The sequence below is a fragment of the Protopterus annectens genome, chromosome 2.part0, assembly GCF_019279795.1.
Source record: "Protopterus annectens isolate FY-2018-M chromosome 2.part0, PAN1.0, whole genome shotgun sequence".
NCBI classification, from domain to species: domain Eukaryota; kingdom Metazoa; phylum Chordata; order Ceratodontiformes; family Protopteridae; genus Protopterus; species Protopterus annectens.
In genome coordinates, this window is record NC_056728.1 from 181,499,120 (window position 1) to 181,517,849 (window position 18,730).

The window sequence follows — 18,730 nt, forward strand, 5'->3', positions numbered from 1 at the left end:
CTTTAGCATTGTGTAGGCTGCTCATACTTTTGATAACAGTCTGATTAGAAAGTAATACAGAGCGCTAGATTACAGCAAGACTCATTTATCACCCAACTGCATGCTAGTTTTATCTTACAAGAAAGATTTATGATTGAAGAGATTGTTTCCCCTCATTCCTTCTACATTACTGATATGTTTCTTTAGCTATGAGCATGACAGTATCTCACAAAAAATACAAGATAGGTTTTATTTTAAAAGATATTAGCGGTGGTATTTTTTTAACATAGGTATACTATACAAAAGAAAAGGGTCACATTTGTTTATATACAGATTATAGCTGTTGTTCATGCAACTATGCATTTATATCTCATAACTTGGTGGTCTCATCTGGAAACAGCATGCCTTTATTTTCTCCTGTGGGTGACAAGAAGGGGAAATTATCAGTTTTCACTACATTTCTACCCCTCCGTTACTACCCTGATGTAAACAAATACTGTTGTTTGGAAAACATATTATTTAAAATAATTTACTTAAGAAAACGTCTAAGAAAACATCTAAGAACTGCGGTGGTGGTGCTGTGGTACCGTTGTCGCCTCACAGTAAGACGTTGTGCTGTTCGATTCTCAGCTAAAGTGTTTTCTGTGTGGAGACATGCGTGAATGGGCATACCTTCATTGAAGGTTGTACATCAGGGATGGCAACTCGGCATGTAAAAATCTACTGCCAATCATTAGTGGACCGGAGTTCCGCTGTGGCTACCCCTAACCGGGAAAAGCCGAAAAACACAACAACTTAAGGAAACATCTAATTAATTTCATTTAATTTTAGAGGCAAACATGTTACACAGGGTAAGGCACAGAGTAGCTGTTTATTTGCAGAATTAATGGTTTTGTTCTCTTGCCAGACACATTAATTCTAAAGACCTAGAGAACCATGATGTATTTAAGATAATTTAGAATTTTCCATTTAAAATTTGATGCACAGAATCCTCTTCCTGTGGGTGAAGATCACACTTTTTTGTTTGTTTTCCTTTGTTTTTATTTAGTTAGCTGATAATTGTGGGTGGGAGGCTGGACTAAGGACCTTTTTTAAACATGATCTGCACACCTTTTTGACAAGGCAGAAGTTAATGTGTTGAAGAACTCTTTTAGCATAAATTTTAAAACATATTATGTCCCACAGTTTTAATGGGAAGCAGAGCACCACCATTATCAGAGCAAATTTAAAGATTTATATATTAGTGCCAGCAGTAGGTAAGATGTACTTGAGGTATGTGAAAGGTAATTGCTTTATTAGAGTTGAAATACCTACAAAATCAACCAGAATTTTTCTGCTGCAGAGATAAGGGTTGACTATTCATTCTGTCAGACTATATCATTACTTTCCCATTCAATTACCTCCTTGCTTCCAGGTTTTTCATAATTTTACAGTGGAATTTTTTTTTTCTGTTTTTTTTTTCATTTTTATGCATTCGTGTTTATTACCACACTGCTTCTGCATAACTAATCTGTATATTGCTAGCTCACCTACCTTATGTCTATTGTATGCTGTCATAGTGATGTTTATGCACTGTATAGTTACCCTCCCTAATGCTATTCTACTGTGCTTTTTTCAGTGGACATGATTACCATGAAACTTATGTGTAAACTTTAACCTGTTACAGTCGGTAGATTTATTTGTAGTTTATATATATTTCTTCTTGTTTGAACTTGTATTCATTTAGTTTTCATGTCTGTACTTCTGTCTGGCATTGCTTGTGAATGAAAAGGGCCCTTGGACCAGTTCACTTACTGGGTTGGCAAACTTAGATAAATAGATAGACTTGATCATACCCTTATGTGTATGATGGATAAATCACTAGATGCTTGAGGAAGTTAAGTTTTGTTATCTGAATTAGCAGATGTTCGTGTGCTGTTATGAAAATGCTATCTGCAGCTTTATAAAGTGTAGTGTTCAAGTACAGACCTTAGTATTGCTTCATGATGCCTGACACAGGACATTTGTCATACTAGTTATGAAATTTGCAAGAAAAGTTGCCATAGGAATATATTTGTTCACAGACAGAGTATGTATCCTGGGCACATTTTTAACAATGTTGTGACAACACAGATGTTAAGAGCATCCAGATTGACAGCAGGTGACTCCACCTTCTCTTGTGAATTGAAACATATGGAACAGCGATTCCTTGAGAGGGGTTATCATAAGAAATAAATTAGCTTGGTTACAGTTCGAGCATATACATCTAGAACTCAGGAGGGTAAGCCATATTTCTCTTCACCCACTCAATCTTGCAAACAGAAAGTGACCAACTGTAAACTGAGAGTACCAGTTACTTATGCCAGCAACATAAGATAGCCGAAAGATATCTATGCTAAACACTGGGATATACTTAGATCTAATGAGAAAGCGGAATCAATAATAGGAGAAGCCCCAAGCTATATGTAGAAGAACAAGAGATCACTTAAGAAATTGTTATGTTATCCAACATTTAACTCCAATACTGATACACAGCTAAATATTGGTACATTTCCTTGTCAGGCATGTATCTACTGTCATTTGATTGACAGTAGTGCTGCATTTGAACATCCAGATATGCATAGAAGGATGTTTTTCAGAGCCAGAGCTAACTGTAACACAGTGAATCTAGTTTATTTAGCCTACTGCATGGTGTGTTACTGTTTCTACATTGGGATGACAACACACAGGCTATGAGACAGGATGAGGGAGCATCAATATGATATCTCCAGGAGAGCTGAGACTAATGCTCTATCTAAGCACATCATGTTTCTAGGTGCTCAGCACAATTTTAAGTTTATGGCTGTTGAAACAGTCAATGTGGGTATAAAGGGGGGCCCACATACAACTAAGGTAGAAAGCAAAGAATTGAAATGGATTATGAGAATGAAAGCTAATATGGGGAAAGGCCTCAATGTTAAATTTTCTATTAAACCAGTTTTAATGAATAGTCTCTTAGCCAGATAGATATTAATTATGTTCAGCATTTTTATAATGATTTTTATGAATGAAATGCTCTATATGTTTTTATGTATGAAATGTTTTTGCGTTTATACAATGAGCTTTGAGCTGCATTTTTTGTTGTGGCTTTAAGGGCTCTTATTAATTCCTAATTGTTTTTGCATGCTAATTGGCTGCTTTGCCATTTAAAAGTACTACAGTTTGGATCTTTATTTATCTGATGAAGCAGCTGCTGCTGCGAAAGCACTTACTGTTTTTTCTACTGTTTGTTCTGAGATTAAATTCTTGAATTTTACTGCTGTGTTCCGTTGCCTCCTTTGACTTTGATATTGTATGATTTATTTTTTGGAGGACACCATAGTCTTTGTTTTTTGTTGCCTTATACTGTGTTGGATTTGGTGTAAGGACATGGCAGAAGGTTGTTGTCAACCACGGGATTCTTCCAACTCATCTGAGCTGAATAGTGTGGCTTTTACTGGCCGTAAGAACTTTTCATCTTTACTTGGGAGCTCTGAGAATCCCTGATTGGACATTCTACCAGCAGATAATGCACCTCCCACTCTGAGTAACTGTGAGTATGACTCAAATACCCTGAGAAGGGATTTACATAAGCTTGAAAATTATGGCAGAAGATTAATTAGACTAAAAACACAGAGATTCCATTTTGAGGCATGTCTCAATTTGCATATTGTTCCTTGTGGCTTAAGGGTTTTAACTATGCTTACCTATGCAATACGTATAATGATCTTTTGACTCAATGGCAGCAAATTAACTTGGATACAAGTTATAGTTATATGAGACTCTTAATACAATTTTTTAAACCACATGAGGACAATTTGTTATTTGATATTGAGAAAGCACAAATGGGTCTCTATGAGACATATCCACATTCAGTTGCAGCCATTAAGGTGGAACACATTATAGACTCTATTGCTGCCTATGAAAGACAGATGCTCAACAATAAAAGGAGAAAGATACAACATGATATTGCTGACTTTTCTAATGGAAGAGTCTTCGCTTGGGCTAGGGAGGATAGATCTGTTGCTACAAACATTAATGTGAACACCAGTCGCTCTAAAACACCTTCCAATGATCTTGTTCAAGGATTGGAACCAACTGTATTTAATACTGAGGCTCCTGTTGTTCCTTCTAGTTTCACCTTAAATATTGAGAAACCACATACTGAACATTGCTTGAGGGAGGTACCCTCAGGCTTACATACATGCCCTTTGCCTGCAGATGACATCAGCACTAATTCAGCTAGTGTGTCAGATAATGGAGCATGAAGGAAGGATTCTTCCCATACAGTGGCAACAACTTGTGCTCCAACTCTACCGTTTAATCCAAATGGCTTGTTGTCTAACCCTCTTCCCATTCGTACGTCTAATTTGCACGAACGACCTTTGGGGAGAGCACGATTCAAGAGGAAGGCAACGGCCGAGGAAGGGACTCTGTTAACATTGAAGAAGATGTGGGAACAATGCTAATTTGGAATTTATCTAGTCGTAGACTAATGGCCATTGAAATGAACCTTCTAAACAAAGGTATGAGTTTCATACCAGCTACAAAAATGACTCTAACTGAAAACATTATAGAACTTAAAACTTTTACTAGAAATGTCAGTTTAAAGATGTTTTTTAATGATTATATGGCACTAGTAATAATAATGCTAATATTTTTAGGAAAAACTAGTTGCTTTATACCGCCTACAGTTGATGCTATTGAAGTTTTTGAAAAAGCATGCATTAGGGACATTTATGCCTTGTATGAAAATAACAGCAATACAAAGACTTTTTGCAACATGTCAGTTAATGAGAGGTTAGCTCTAGAGCAATCGTTAACATGTCAGTTAATGAGAGGTTAGATCTAGAACAATTGTGTCAGGATTCTACCTTGAGCTTTAGACCAGCAGACAAAGGTGGGTGTCTTGTAGTTATGAATTATACATTTTATAAGGATGCAGTGTATACTATGTTCAATGATCCATTGATTTATATTCCATTTACAATGCAACAGGTTGAACAGTCTATTAGTAGAGTGTATAACGAATTGTTTGAATGTTTGCAGCTTGGACATATTAGTCTTGATCTTTTTAATTATTTTATTATACAAGAACCAACTTTACCCACTATACAGGGCCTCCCTAAAATACATAAGCATGTCAGTAAATCCCCTATGAGACCAATAGTAGCTGGAAGGGGATGGTTCACTGGACCCCTTTCTATCTATGTTGAACATTTGAAACCAATCTTAGCTAAGAACTGTTATATTTTAAAGGACACTGAACAGTTCCTTAGGGACTTATTTGCTCACATACAAGTTAAACCACCTGTTGCTGGTTGCATTATGATAGCATTAGATGTGAAATCCCTTTTTACTTGCATACTCAATGACAAAGGGATAGAGATGCTTGGAGACTATCTAAAGCAAGATGGCACTTATGAGATTCACAAGATAGGTTTTACTATGTATGCTTATGGAACTTATTCTTGACAATAACATTTTTATGTTTGAAGAAGGTATATTTAAACAAAAGGATGGTGTAGCTATGGGCACCTCTTGTGCCAATAGCTACGCCAACCTCATTATGGCAAAATGGGAGGAGATGCCTATCATACCTCTGCTCAGGTCTGGACAGGTTGTTTGTTTATAGGAGATTTGTTGATGATCTTTTCCTCCTGTGGGAGGGTACTGGTGATGAGCTTTATCAATATCTTGGTCAACTCAACAGTAGTACTGACTTTCTTAGTTTGACGGCCAGTAGCTCTACTGTAAGTATGGATTTTATTGATGTTAGTATTACCAGGGGACTTGATGGCACTTTTACTTCTGAAATCTATAGGAAACGTTGCCATAGAAATATGTTTGTCCACAGACAGAGTATGCATCCTGGGCATATTTTTAACAATGTTGTGACAGCACTGATGTTAAGAACATCCAGACTGACAGCAGGTGACTCCACCTTCTCTTGTGAATTGAAACATATGGAACAGCGATTCCTTGAGAGGGGTTATAATAAGAAAGAAATTAGCTTGGTTACAGCTCGAGCATATTTATTTATTTATCTGTTTTACATTTGTTAACTGGGGGTGTCTGACTGAGCCAAAAGGCCCTTCTTCAGCAGAGGCCCAGGGAGAAAAGCCCCACAAAGAAAAATTACAGACACATTTAGTTATTTAGAAATGATCAGTATACACACAAATTACAAGAGACATGTTTTTATAGTGGTGTGCGGCACATAAACAGTTACAGTGGAGAGAAACAAACAAAAAACATATTAATTTTAAAAATAAAGGTAATTAATAGATTTGTGGTGTACAGCTGAAATTTGGAACATGGGTAGAATACATACATAGTACACAGGTACAGTACATACATTGTTGATTAGCCAGTGTTTGTGAGTAAGATTGAAAACTATTATCTAGTGCTCTAGATTTAGTATGTATATGTTATCCGCTTTCACTAGCCTGGGGAGCAATCATGGCACTGCCAACTTTGCTTGAGATGTTGCCTAATGAGGTTTTTAAAGGAGGCTATGGACGATGTGTTTTGTATGCTAGTGGGGAAAGAGTTCCATTTTTTAGCCACTGAACTACTATATAGTGCATCTCCAAAGCTATTGTAGCTGTTGGTGACTTCTAGTAGTAGTTTGCTTGATGATCTAAGAGGCCTTTTGGCTGAGTGATGTTGTACTAGGTTTTTAAGGGCAGGACACTTATTAGGGAGGTAATAGATAGAATGACAGAGGCAGAGGTGATTGTAGGTTAGGTGGTTGGGCAGTTCAAGCCAGTGGAGCTGTCTCAAAGCAGTACAGTGATGAGTTCTATATGAGCAATTTGCAGCAAAGCGGGCAATTCTGTTATAGCAGGCTTCCATTTTGCTTAGTTCAGTTTTGTTGAGATTAGTCAGAATGGGAGATGCATAGAGTAGGGTGGATAGAAGTTGGGAGCTAGCAATGGCTGATCTTGTGTTGTTGGTAAGAAATGGTTTGATAGGGTAGAGTCACCCCAGTTTGGCATGTACTTTTTTAATAGTTAAGTTGAGATGACTATCAAATTTTAGGTGCGAGTCTATGGTTATTCCCAGTAGCTTAGCCTGTGCCACTGGAGCAATTGGAGTAGCATTTGTGGAGTAGATAGTGAATTGACTGTTAGTGTTTTTGTTAGAACTGGTTATAATCATAAGCTGAGTTTTCTTTGGATTGAGGATAAGTTGGGCTTTGGTAAAGTAGTTTTCAATGTCACAGAATGCTAGTTGAGTTGTTTGCAGGATGGTGGGAATGTTTTGTGCAGCACAGATTAAGGTAGTGTCATCTGCATACTGAATTATAGATGCATGCTGTGTGGAGGTATTGAGGTCATTTGTGAAGACTGCGAATAGTAGTGGTCCTAAGATAGAACCCTATGGGACTCCTATACTTATGGGCAGCTGAGGAGAGAGAGAATTTTCCCATTTCACAGCTTGGTACCTGTCAGTTAAGTAGCTTTGGAACCAGGTAAGAGTGGAATTTGATAGATGATATTGCTTTAGTTTGTTTAGCAGGATTTGGTGTGAGACTGTGTCAAATGCTTTGAACATATCCAAAAAAAAAAGAGTTGACACTTGTAGGCCTTCATTTTTGAGACGGTTTACTGTGTCGGTGAAGCAGAGGAGGGCTGTAGCGGTACTATGGGCAGGTCTGAAACCATGCTGAGTAGGTGACAGGATGTTGCTGTCTAGGAGATAGTTTAGCATCTGGGTATGGATGCATTTTTCTAGGATTTTGGCCAGGGGGGGGAGAGTAAACCAATGGGTCTGTAGTTATTAAGTTCAGTGGAGGTCCCGCTTTTATGTATGGGTGTAACATAGGACATTTTCCAGAGTTTGGAGAGAGAGAGAGATATACATCTAGAACTCAGGAGAGTAAGCCATATTTCTCTTCACCCACTCAATCTTGCAAATAGAAAGTGACCAACTGTAAACTGAGAGTACCAGTTACTTATGCCAGCAACATTAGATTGCTGAAGGACATCTATGCTAATCACTGGGATATACTTAGATCTAATGAGAAAGTGGAATCAATAGTAGGAGAAGCCCCAAGCTATATGTATAAGAACAAGAGATCACTTAAGAAATTTTTATGTTATCCAAAATTTAACTCCAATACTGATACACAGCTAAATATTGGTACATTTCCTTGTCGGGCATGTATCTACTGTCATTTGATTGACAGTAGTGTTGCATTTGAACATCCAGATATGCATAGAAGGATGTTTTTCAGAGCCAGAGCTAACTGTAACACAGTGAATCTAGTTTATTTAGCCTACTGTACAGTTTGCTACTGTTTCTACATTGGGGTGACAACATGCAGGTTACGAGACAGGATGAGGGAGCATCAATATGATATCTCCAGGAGAGCTGAGACTAATGCTCTATCTAAGCACATCATGTTACTAGGTGCTCAGCACAATTTTAAGTTTATGGCTGTTGAAACAGTCAATGTGGGTATAAGGGGGAGCCCACATACAACTAAGGTAGAAAGCAAAGAATTGAAGTGGATTATTAGAATGCAAGCTAATATGGGGAAAGGCCTCAATGATAAATTTTCTGTTAAACCAGTTTTAATGAATAGGCCCTTAGCCAGATAGATATTAATTATGTTCAGCATTTTTATAATGATTTTTATGAATGAAATGTTCTATATGTTTTTATGTATGAAATGTTTTCATGTTTATATAATGAATTCTGAGTTGCATTATTTGGCTGTTGAATGAAATGCTTTATATGTTTTTATGAATTAAATGTTTTTATGTTTATATAATGAGCTTTGAGCTTTATTTTTTGGTGTGGCTTTAAGGGCTCTTGTTAATCCCTAATTGTTTTTGCATGCTAATTGGCTGTTTTGCTGTTTAAAAGTACTACAGTTTGGATCTTTATTTGTCTGATGAAGTAGCTGCTGCTGCAAAAGCGCTTACTCTTTGTTCTGGGATTAAATTCTTGAATTTAACTGCTGTGTTCCGTTGCCTCCTTTGACTGTGATATGGTTCAGACCTTAGTATTGCTTCATGATGCCTGACACAGGACATTTGTCATACTAGTTATGAAATCTGCAGATCTGATGAGCAGGTACCAGTAGTTGTGGCCACATTCAGAACATACCCATGCATTAATTCTGGTTCTTTTCATATTAAAGCATTTTAAAACAAGCTGGAACTGGAGATAATTATTAGAAGATTTTGAATAATGCTGTGTTTTTGTATAATATAACAACCTAATTGCAAGCAGAACATTTGGTAAGCTGCAGAGATCCTGCAGATGTTACAGCAATTTTAGCTTTTGGGGTACAAGATGTGAAGTGGATCATTCCTGGATAAAAAGCATCTGAAGGATTCAGAATTGATAAGATAAAATGGGTTCAAGAAAGGCCACCAAAGTATTCTTGCTGGCAAAAAGTGCAGTGAGGGCAAATCACAAAAATAACAGCTGGCTTATTGTGGCAATATGTATATACAACAGATTGAAGGTCTGTTAGTCTCAGGGGTAATCTCCTTGCTTCCAAGGTTCTGTGGCCTTGATGTTTGTGTAAATAAATATCGGGAGTGTGATGGGTACATTGGCCTTTCTGCCAACAAAAATTGTCTTTGTAGTCCTGCAAAAGTTTAAAGATATTGGTTTAGTGGGATACCATTTGTGTGTTGTCCATTGGTGAGAGTGTCACAAATGAATCAGTCCAGATTCTCATTTTGAAGAGATTTTCTTTGTGGACACTATTTCTCGCATGTTGGAACTTTTTAAGTCAGACTGCACCCACGTTTCTGATGTTTAGAAGAGGTATTATGATCTCATCTAAATGGAGACTCCTAATCCCTCTGCTGTTGCTCCTGTTTTTGCTGCTTTGTTGGACACATGTTCAGCAGCTTCCCAGTATCCTGATTCCCAGCCCCTGCTACTAAAACACCTGATTTTTTTATAATGATTGTAAATTTCTTTACAAGTGTCCCTCTGCTCACCACTCTGTTATTTCTGTTTCTTCCAATAAGCCTTCCAAGCTTTTACCTTCTATGGAGCTGCTTCCTTCTGAGAAGGACAGCAGAACCATGGAAAGATTGGGTAAAAAGGTGTACATTGCTGCTACTCTGACCTTTAAGACTGCGAATTACCAGACCCATATGACCAGGTATGTTTTAGCCCTTCTCTGTCTCAAGTTTTTCAAGTTATTTCAGACCTTCCTGATTCTGAGGGGAAGGCTTCAGCCCTCTCTTTGTTAGGATCCTCTTCTCAAGAGGCTCACCATTGCATTGAATATAGTTATGGTGAAGCTGCTGCCTCTTCTAGAGCTGCTGCCTTGGTTTTGTGTTAAGACGTTATTCTTGGCTTCACCTTCAGCCTCTGCTTTATTATATTAAGGCCACATTTATGGATGCTCCTCTTGGCAATAAAAATCTCTTTGATTCTTCAACAGCTGCGTTTTTTTGTCTCTTCAGGATAAAGGTAAGCTATGCAGGAATTAAAACATATTTTTGTTCCCCTTTTCCCAAATTTCATAAGAATTATCTTACCAATTCTGCCTTTGTACGTAAACAGTGTTGCCCTTCTCCCAAAGATAAAAAGGGTTCTAGACCTGACCTGGTTATTACTACCATGGGCGAACATTTATCTACACCAATAGTCATTCCCTCTCTGGTCAGATCCGACCATAAACTAATCACCATGGAAATCCACATCTCACCCCCCCCCCCAAAGGTAACCACCTTGAAAAACTTCTCCAAAGCTGACTTTGGACTCCTAAAAACAGATGGCTAACTTCACGGCACTCATGCCAAAGGAAAATAGATGTATGACTGACAAATCATGCAACAGTGCACTGTACGAACATGTACATAAATGCATGGAACTAACCATATCCAACAGAACCAAGACACTTTCCTCCAAAAAAAGGAAGCCAATCTGGTGGTCCCCTACCATTAATAAACTCTATAACAGAAGGAGGAAACTGTTGCAGAAAAAGGTGAAGTCCCAAAACTGGAAAAACTCCCTTATTAGCCTCAACAAATAGTTGCGATCCCTCATCAAATCTTCTAAAGCCAGCTATGAAGGCAGAATTGCAACAGACACTAAAAACAATCACAAAGCCTTCTATAGCTAAATCAAGAACCTCCATGGCAATACCCTGATTTGCTCTGAGTTACTGCACAATGATACCTCCTATACTGAGCCAGCAGCTATTGCCAACATACTGGCCGACAGATTCAGTGCCAACTTTACCCCCCCCCCAAAGGACCAAGCACAATACTGGAAGAATGCTAGGCACCCAGCATTACTGCAGCACAGGTTAAAGCTGCATTGTCCAAGGCCTAGAATGCAGTTTCCATGGAACCCGATAATATCCCTGACTGTGTTCTGCTTGAACTACAAAGTGAACTGGCACCACATCTGTGTATGCTGTTCAGTCACAGCCTCACCTCAGGCTATATCCCTACCACATGGAACACTGCTACAGTCATCTGTCTCCATAAAGGGAGAGCAACTACAGACCCTGGGAATTATCGCCCCATTAGCCTGATGAGTCTGATATGTAAAGCTATGGAGCTCATCATCATGGACCTGATCAACAAAGATATAGGAAATCTCCAAGCTCTAGACCCCACACAATTTGGCTTTGTGAAAGGGAGATCATACCTGCTCAACTTGGTTGACTTCTTTGAGTCGGTCACTAGGGCTGTGGATGAAGGTAAGGCAGTGCATGCAACCTACCTCGATTTGGCCAAGGCCTTTGATACTATTCCTCACTCAGGATTTATTGATAAACTCACCAAACTAGACATAAATCCTATATCACTAGGTTCGTTGCAAACTGGCTCACAGATAGAACACAAAGTGTGTAAGTAGCAGACTCCAAGTCAGACTGTCAATCAGTCAAGAGTGGAGTCCCACAGGGATCGGTCCTGGGTCCTCTCCTGTTCGGCATCTACTTCTCAGAACTTCAGGCCAACACAAAGGGACTCTGGTTGACTAAGTTTGCAGATAACTGCAGGCTGTGAGCCATTATTCACTCCCCAAGTGATTCAGACATCCTACAGAAAGGCCTCATTGAGACCAGTGATTGATGTCGAAACCATGGCCTTAAGCTTAACTCCATAAAATGTGTCAACCCCTTTGGTAAAAACTCAGTTCCCACTAATTACCACATCAATGGGAACCCACTGAACACTGAAGGCGTTATAAGAGATCTGGAGATGGAGGTTGACAGCAAACTCTAGTTCGACCACCACATTGCCACTGTGGTCAGAAATTCCTTCTATGTGGCACATCTCATTACCAAGGGTTTTGCAACCAGGAAGAAAGAGGTCATCGTGTCTCTCTACTCTTTCCTCAGTAGACCAATCATTGAGTATAATGCTCCATTTGGCATTTACCTCACTAGACACCTGCAACAGCTGGAGAGGCTGCAGAAGTACCTCACAAAGAGGATCCTAGGCTTTAAGGACATGTCCTATATGGACAGACTAAAAAGACTCCAACTATTCTCTGTCTCATATCGCCTACTTAGAGGCAATCTCTGCTTGACTTACAAAGCATGTCTGACCCAGCTCTGTTAGAAATGCTACAGCTAAAGAAATCCCAATCCCTCCACACCACATGCTGCAGAGACCTCAACCTCATTACCACAATCAGCAGAAACTGCTGGAAGGACAGGTTCCTCACCCAGAGAATGCCCATGCTCTGGAATAGACTTCCCATACATATCAGTCAGAACACCTCACTGGCCCTCTTCAAGAGAAATCTTGATGAGTGGATGGGAAATAGAAAGTTCACCCCGGGGTTCACTCCAGTGGCTCTACTTGATGGAGGCACTGGGAACTAAAGTCGGGTGGCACAATGCCAGGGCACTTCTATAGACTAGGCTTGTAAAGGCTCCAGGACCATTAGCCTAGTACACACCTATGAACCTAGAAGGGCTCCTCCTGCAAAGTATACTCAGACTCCTGCAGCTCAGAAGCCTCCTTTTCTAGACAAGCCAGGTTCTGTCTGTCTTCTTCCCTCCCACCTAAGTTCCTCTTGCTCTTTCTTCCCGTCCCTTCATAACTGGATTACTCAGGACTCTTGGGTTCTATCCATCATTTGTCAGGGTGTATTACATGTTTTGGAAATCCGTCCCCCTTTTTCTGGACATTTTTCACCCTCCTCAGGAACAACTGCCCTTTTTCCAGATCTTCTTCAGTGCCTTTTGTCTCAAAGTATCATCCAAGCAGTTCTGCTCTTCAAAAGGGGAAGGGCTTTTATTTCACAATGCTTCTGGTTCCCAGGAAATAAGGCACCTGGAGACCCATTCTGGATCTTTTCCAGCTCCACACTTTTTTGAATGTTATCCCTTCAAACCTTATTTCCTCGTTGTCTACCTCAGGCTTTCCTAGTTTCTTTGGATCTCAAGGGTGCCTGTCTCCATATTCCTGTTCATCCCCATTTCAGGAAATGTTTACATTTCTCTGTTTCTTCCTTGCATTTTCAGTTCTCTGCTTTACCCTTTGGCATGTCTGCTGCCTCGAGTGTCTTCAACAAATGCCTCCCTCCTGTGATTGCTTTTTGCAGGATGAGGGGAATACAGATTTTTCTTTTTCTGGACGACATGCTCATTCAGGCTTCCTCCACAGAGACTCTGTTTCAGCATCTTGACTTTGCTATTTGTCTCCTGCAAAACCTAGGGTTTACAATGAATTTCCAAAAATCCTTCCTAACTCCTCCTCAGGATAATTTTTTTCTTGGGTGCAGGCTGCAGACAATTCCTACACTGGCATCCTTGCCTCCTCCCAAGGTTTTAACTCTGATTGCATTCTTTCAGTGCCTTCTTTTTTCTTTTATCAGGCAGTGAGATACATGGCTTTCACCACTGCTATGTTCACTCTTGCCAGGCTTCATATGAGAAAAATTCAGTAGTTCCTAAAGTCAGTCTAGTTTCAACAATCTTATCCTTTGGACTTTCCAATTCCTCATCTTTCATGCATCAAGCTAGAGCTTTAGTGGATTCATTAACTGTCCCTCAACCCCGAGCTTCCTTTTCAGCCTCCAGTCCCTGCTCAGAAACTCTCATTGGATGCATCAGGCATGAGGTAGGAAGGTTTTTTTGGCCCTCTGAAAGTTCAGGGCCCTTGGTCCCTTCATCAGAAGATGGACCATGTTGGCATCAAAGAGATGAGACCTCTTCTTATGGTTCTTCAGGCCTTTCATTCTCTAGTCCTTCAAGGACCCCTCAAAATCTTTACAGATAATACCACACTGATATGGTACATCAACAAACAAGGGGAGGACATGGTCTTGCCTTCTGTGCAGACTAACTCTTCAAGTTTGGGATCTGGGTGTCCAGTATCAGATGACACTTCAGGCTGTTTATATTCCTTCAGATCAAAGCACTGTGATAGACTCTCTGAGCAGATCCATAACAAGACTCATGAATGTCTGCTTCCCAGAGATGTGTTTCTGGGGGTCTACTTCAGTAGGCTGAAATCCCACTTACCTGACTTTCAAAGGACCGAGACGAAAAACCCAAAACTCCAGAAGACCAATCGCTCAGAACACTGACAGATTACTAAGGGTAAGTAACCGCTCACCCAACCCTGCAAACACACTAAAACTGAAGCAAAGAAAACCCACCCATATGGGGGGCTTTGCCCTTCACACCCCCTATGTGGGGGACTGCACCCCCACACACCCCCTAACTAAATATACCAACTTCAAGATTGCACTACTGCGGAGGTAAGGGGCAAAGGTCAACATGGTGGCCAAGCAGTTACTTAACCATAGTGATTTGTTGGTGGCCAAGCAGTTACTTAACCATAGTGATTTATTGGTGTTGTGAGCAGTCAGTCTTCTGGAGTTTGGGGTTTTTCATCTTGGTCTTTTGAAAGCCAGGTAAGTGGGATTTCGGTCTATTGAAGTAGACCCGTTTCTGCACATTGTCCATCAGTGGGGAACTCCTCAGGTAGATCTTTTTTGTCTCCCCTCTGAACAGACAATTTCCTCTCTTTTGCACCAGAGTCCCATATCCTCTGGCTTAGAAGGTGAATGCCCTCTCTTTCTCTTGGAAGGGGATGTTTATTTATACCTTCCCTCCCCTTCCTCTCATACCAAGGGTCCTATTCAAGATAGAAAAGGACTCTCCCAAAATGTTGCTGGTGACTTCCTTTTGGCTCAGGCAGCATTAGTTCTCTCTTCTTTTGCACTTAACCAAGGGCAGTCATCACAAGTTACCTCACTGGATGGACCTACTCACACAAGACAAGGGATCTTTCATCCATCCCCACTTGTCCGCTCTTCAACTGATACTGTGGATAATATTGTTTTGATGCCTTTTAGGCACCTTTTTTCTGAGGATGCGCTTTGGATTCTGCAAGAGGTCAGGAAACCCACCATCAGGATATCTTATTTGTCCAAATAGAAGAAATTTTCTGTTTGGTGTCTTGCTCATAACCTGCATCCACTTTCTGTGGAAGTTCCTTTGGTTCTCTCTTATTTGTGCAAATTGCTCAATACTGAGGTGGCACACTCTTCAGTTAAAGCGCACCTGTTAGCTGTTTCTGCTTTTCTGCCTTTGACTCCTCCTTTGTTTCTAGATTTGAGGTCAAAGAATTCCTTAAAGGCATCCTTCATATTAGGCCTCTGAGGAAGCCTATTCCTCCTTCCTGGGACCTTAATTTTTTTCTTCAAAAATTGATTCAGGCTCTCTTTAAGCCTGCTGCTTCAGCTTCCTTACAACATTGTACTTGGAAGACTGTCCTTCTTTTGGCCCTTACTTCAGCTAGGAGGGTGTCTGAGCTTCAGGCCATTAGGCCATTATGGCTGTACCTCCTTTTTTAGTTTTTCATAGGGTCGGGGAAATGTCTCCTATTCAGTCTATTCATTTGCCCACTTTTTTCCCCTTCACAGCAGTCTGCTAGTGAGAAGGTTCTTCACACCTTCCATTTGAATAGACTGCACAGCTAAAACTAAAGACATTTGTACATTTGAGCAACTTTTTGTTTCTTTTCATCCTAGGTCTTTAGATTTGGCCAATTCCTTTTGTTACTCTTTTCACAGAAAAAAGCCTTTCTACTTTTGTTAAGGCTTATGCTATTGGGGCTGTGGCTTCTTCTGGGACTTTCTTCAAAGGATTGGATACCAGCTCCATCACTGATGCAGCTACTTGAACTTCTGTGCATACTTTTACCAATCATTGTAAGTTATATATGGCTAGAAAAGAAATCCAGCACCCCGAGCAGTAGTAGCTTAAAATTCTTTTATTAAACCAGACTGGTTTCAGCAATCAGCTTTCTTCAGTGGTTTTGATAACTACACAACCATAGGCCATATTTATTAATATTTTGAACTAGGCAGTATGACATAATTTCCTGTGTTCATAAAAAAATCACCAAAACATGTAAATATATATGAATAAACCTGAAAGGTACAGAAATCAATTAGTATATAAAAAGTATACCAAGAATATTGATACTAAAATGTATATCAAAATTGAAATAGTGCTTCAATAAATTTGTAATATAACAACAGTGCTGTAGTTCAGTATAACAAGTAGAACAAAAATGGTATTGTAACATATAAATGGATTACAGTTATTAGGGGCAATGACCCCTCACAATTTGTCATTAAGGCCAGGTGGAAATAAACCACCTAGTTTCACAATCCATTTTGTTTCTTTTTGGTTAAGCAATTTGTGCCATCCAGTTTTAAAATTTCTATTGCCAGGAATCTTATCAATACTGATAAAAGAAAACTGGGCTGTTTTATGTATCAAAGAATGTTTGTACAAAGCATTGGTGGACCTGGCATTCCTTATATCACCCAAATGTTCAGAAATATGAATTCTAAACTGTGTGGATGTTTGTCCAATGTAAAATGCCCTGCATGTACATGTGGCCAAATAAATCACCCAATCTGTGCTACAATTTGCAAAGAAATTTATATTATATACCTTGCCTGTGTTCTTGCTTGTGAATTCCTTGGTGGTAAATACATATTTGTAAAAAGAGCAATGACCACAAGGGTGATTGCCAATAAGTTTGTCTCCCAACAAGGTTGTCTGAGTAATAGAGACATCCAATGGTGTAGTTCTTTTGTAATAAGAAAAGTGTGACCTCAAGCTTTTACCTTTACGGTATGAAAACAGACATCTGTTGTCCAACCAGTTTGTCAGATGTGTGTTTGTTGTTAATATATTCCAATGATTATTAATAATGTCCATCAATTGATAGGTGTTCCTACCAAAGGTGGTTACTAACCTAGGTGTTTGTACAGAAGAACTAGCAACTTTGGATTTATAACCCAACAAAGTGTCCCTTGATAGATTTTTGGTCATTTGGACTGCAGAGTGAACATCCAATTTATTATAACCTCTGTGTAAGAATCTATTCAAGAGATCATTTTGACAATTCTCAAGGTCCATATCAGATGAACATATTCTCTTAATCCTGATGAATTGTGATTTAGGAATGTTTTTTTATAATATGGCTGGGATGTAAGCTAGAGGCATGTAATAAACTGTTGTATTGTGGGTATTTTCTGTGCACAGTGGTACGTAGAGTATTGTCTGGTTCCCTACACAGATGGACATCCAAAAAATCAATCTGCTGCAGATTATAATTAACCGAAAATTCTATGCCCCATTTGTTACTGTTAAGATATTCAACAAATTCCATAAGGTACTCTGTGCCACCTTTCCAAACAAGCCAATAATCGTCCAGAAAACATCTCCAAATGTTGATTTCTGGCATATATAAGTTGTGTAATTCACTATATGTAATCTGATCTTCAACATATCCCATAAAGAGATCAGCATATATTGGTGTGAAAGAGGCACCCATCGCCGTACCCTGAATTTGCCAGTAACATTGGTTTTGAAAATAGAACATATTCTTGGTTAGAACATGTTCCGCCATGCAGATTAATAGGGTGCTAAATCCTGGACTGTAAATGTTGATCTTCTGTAGCCAATATTCCAGTGCCATTAGACCAGCCCAATGTGGTATGCTAGTATACAGTGATGTAACATCTAAAGTGCACATAAGCCAATCCGGTTCAAGTTGGGATTCAGAAACAATCTGTAGGAACTCCGTGGTGTCTTGCAATCTGGCCCGTACATGTGGTAACAAAGGTTTTAAATATTGTGTCAGAAAGACCGATAGTGGTTCAGTAAGCGAACCCATACCTGAAACAATAGGCCTGCCTGGTGGTGCATTTTGGGACTTGTGAATCTTAGGCAATAAATATAGATATTGCTTCACTGGATCTTGATTGGTTAAATTAAATCTAGTTTTAGTACTAATGATACCTTCCTCAACTGCAAGCTGTAAAAAATCATCAATTTGTTTTTTAAATTTGGGGGTAGGGTCAATAGGCATATGTAAATAATGCTGAGTGTTCGACACCTGTCTCATTCCCTCAGCCCAGTAATAACTGGAATTCATGACCACAATGGCCCCACCCTTATCTGCAGGAAGAATGGTAATGTCAGTATTGTTTTTTAAGATTCATAAGAGTCTGTTGTTCCTCAACATTTAAGTTATTTCTAAGAGTGTTCCCTGAACCCAACTGATGGTGTAAATCCTTAATAACAGCATTCTGGAATATGGCTACATGTTTATCCATTGGAGGACAAAACTTGGATGGTAAAAATCTAAATTCAGTGGATCTTTGAGTAGATTCCTGTTGATCAAAAAAAGAGTTTAAGGTTTAGTCTTCTACAAAAATCCATAACATCTGATGCAAAGATACTTTCATCAACAAAAAAACAGGAATAAAAACA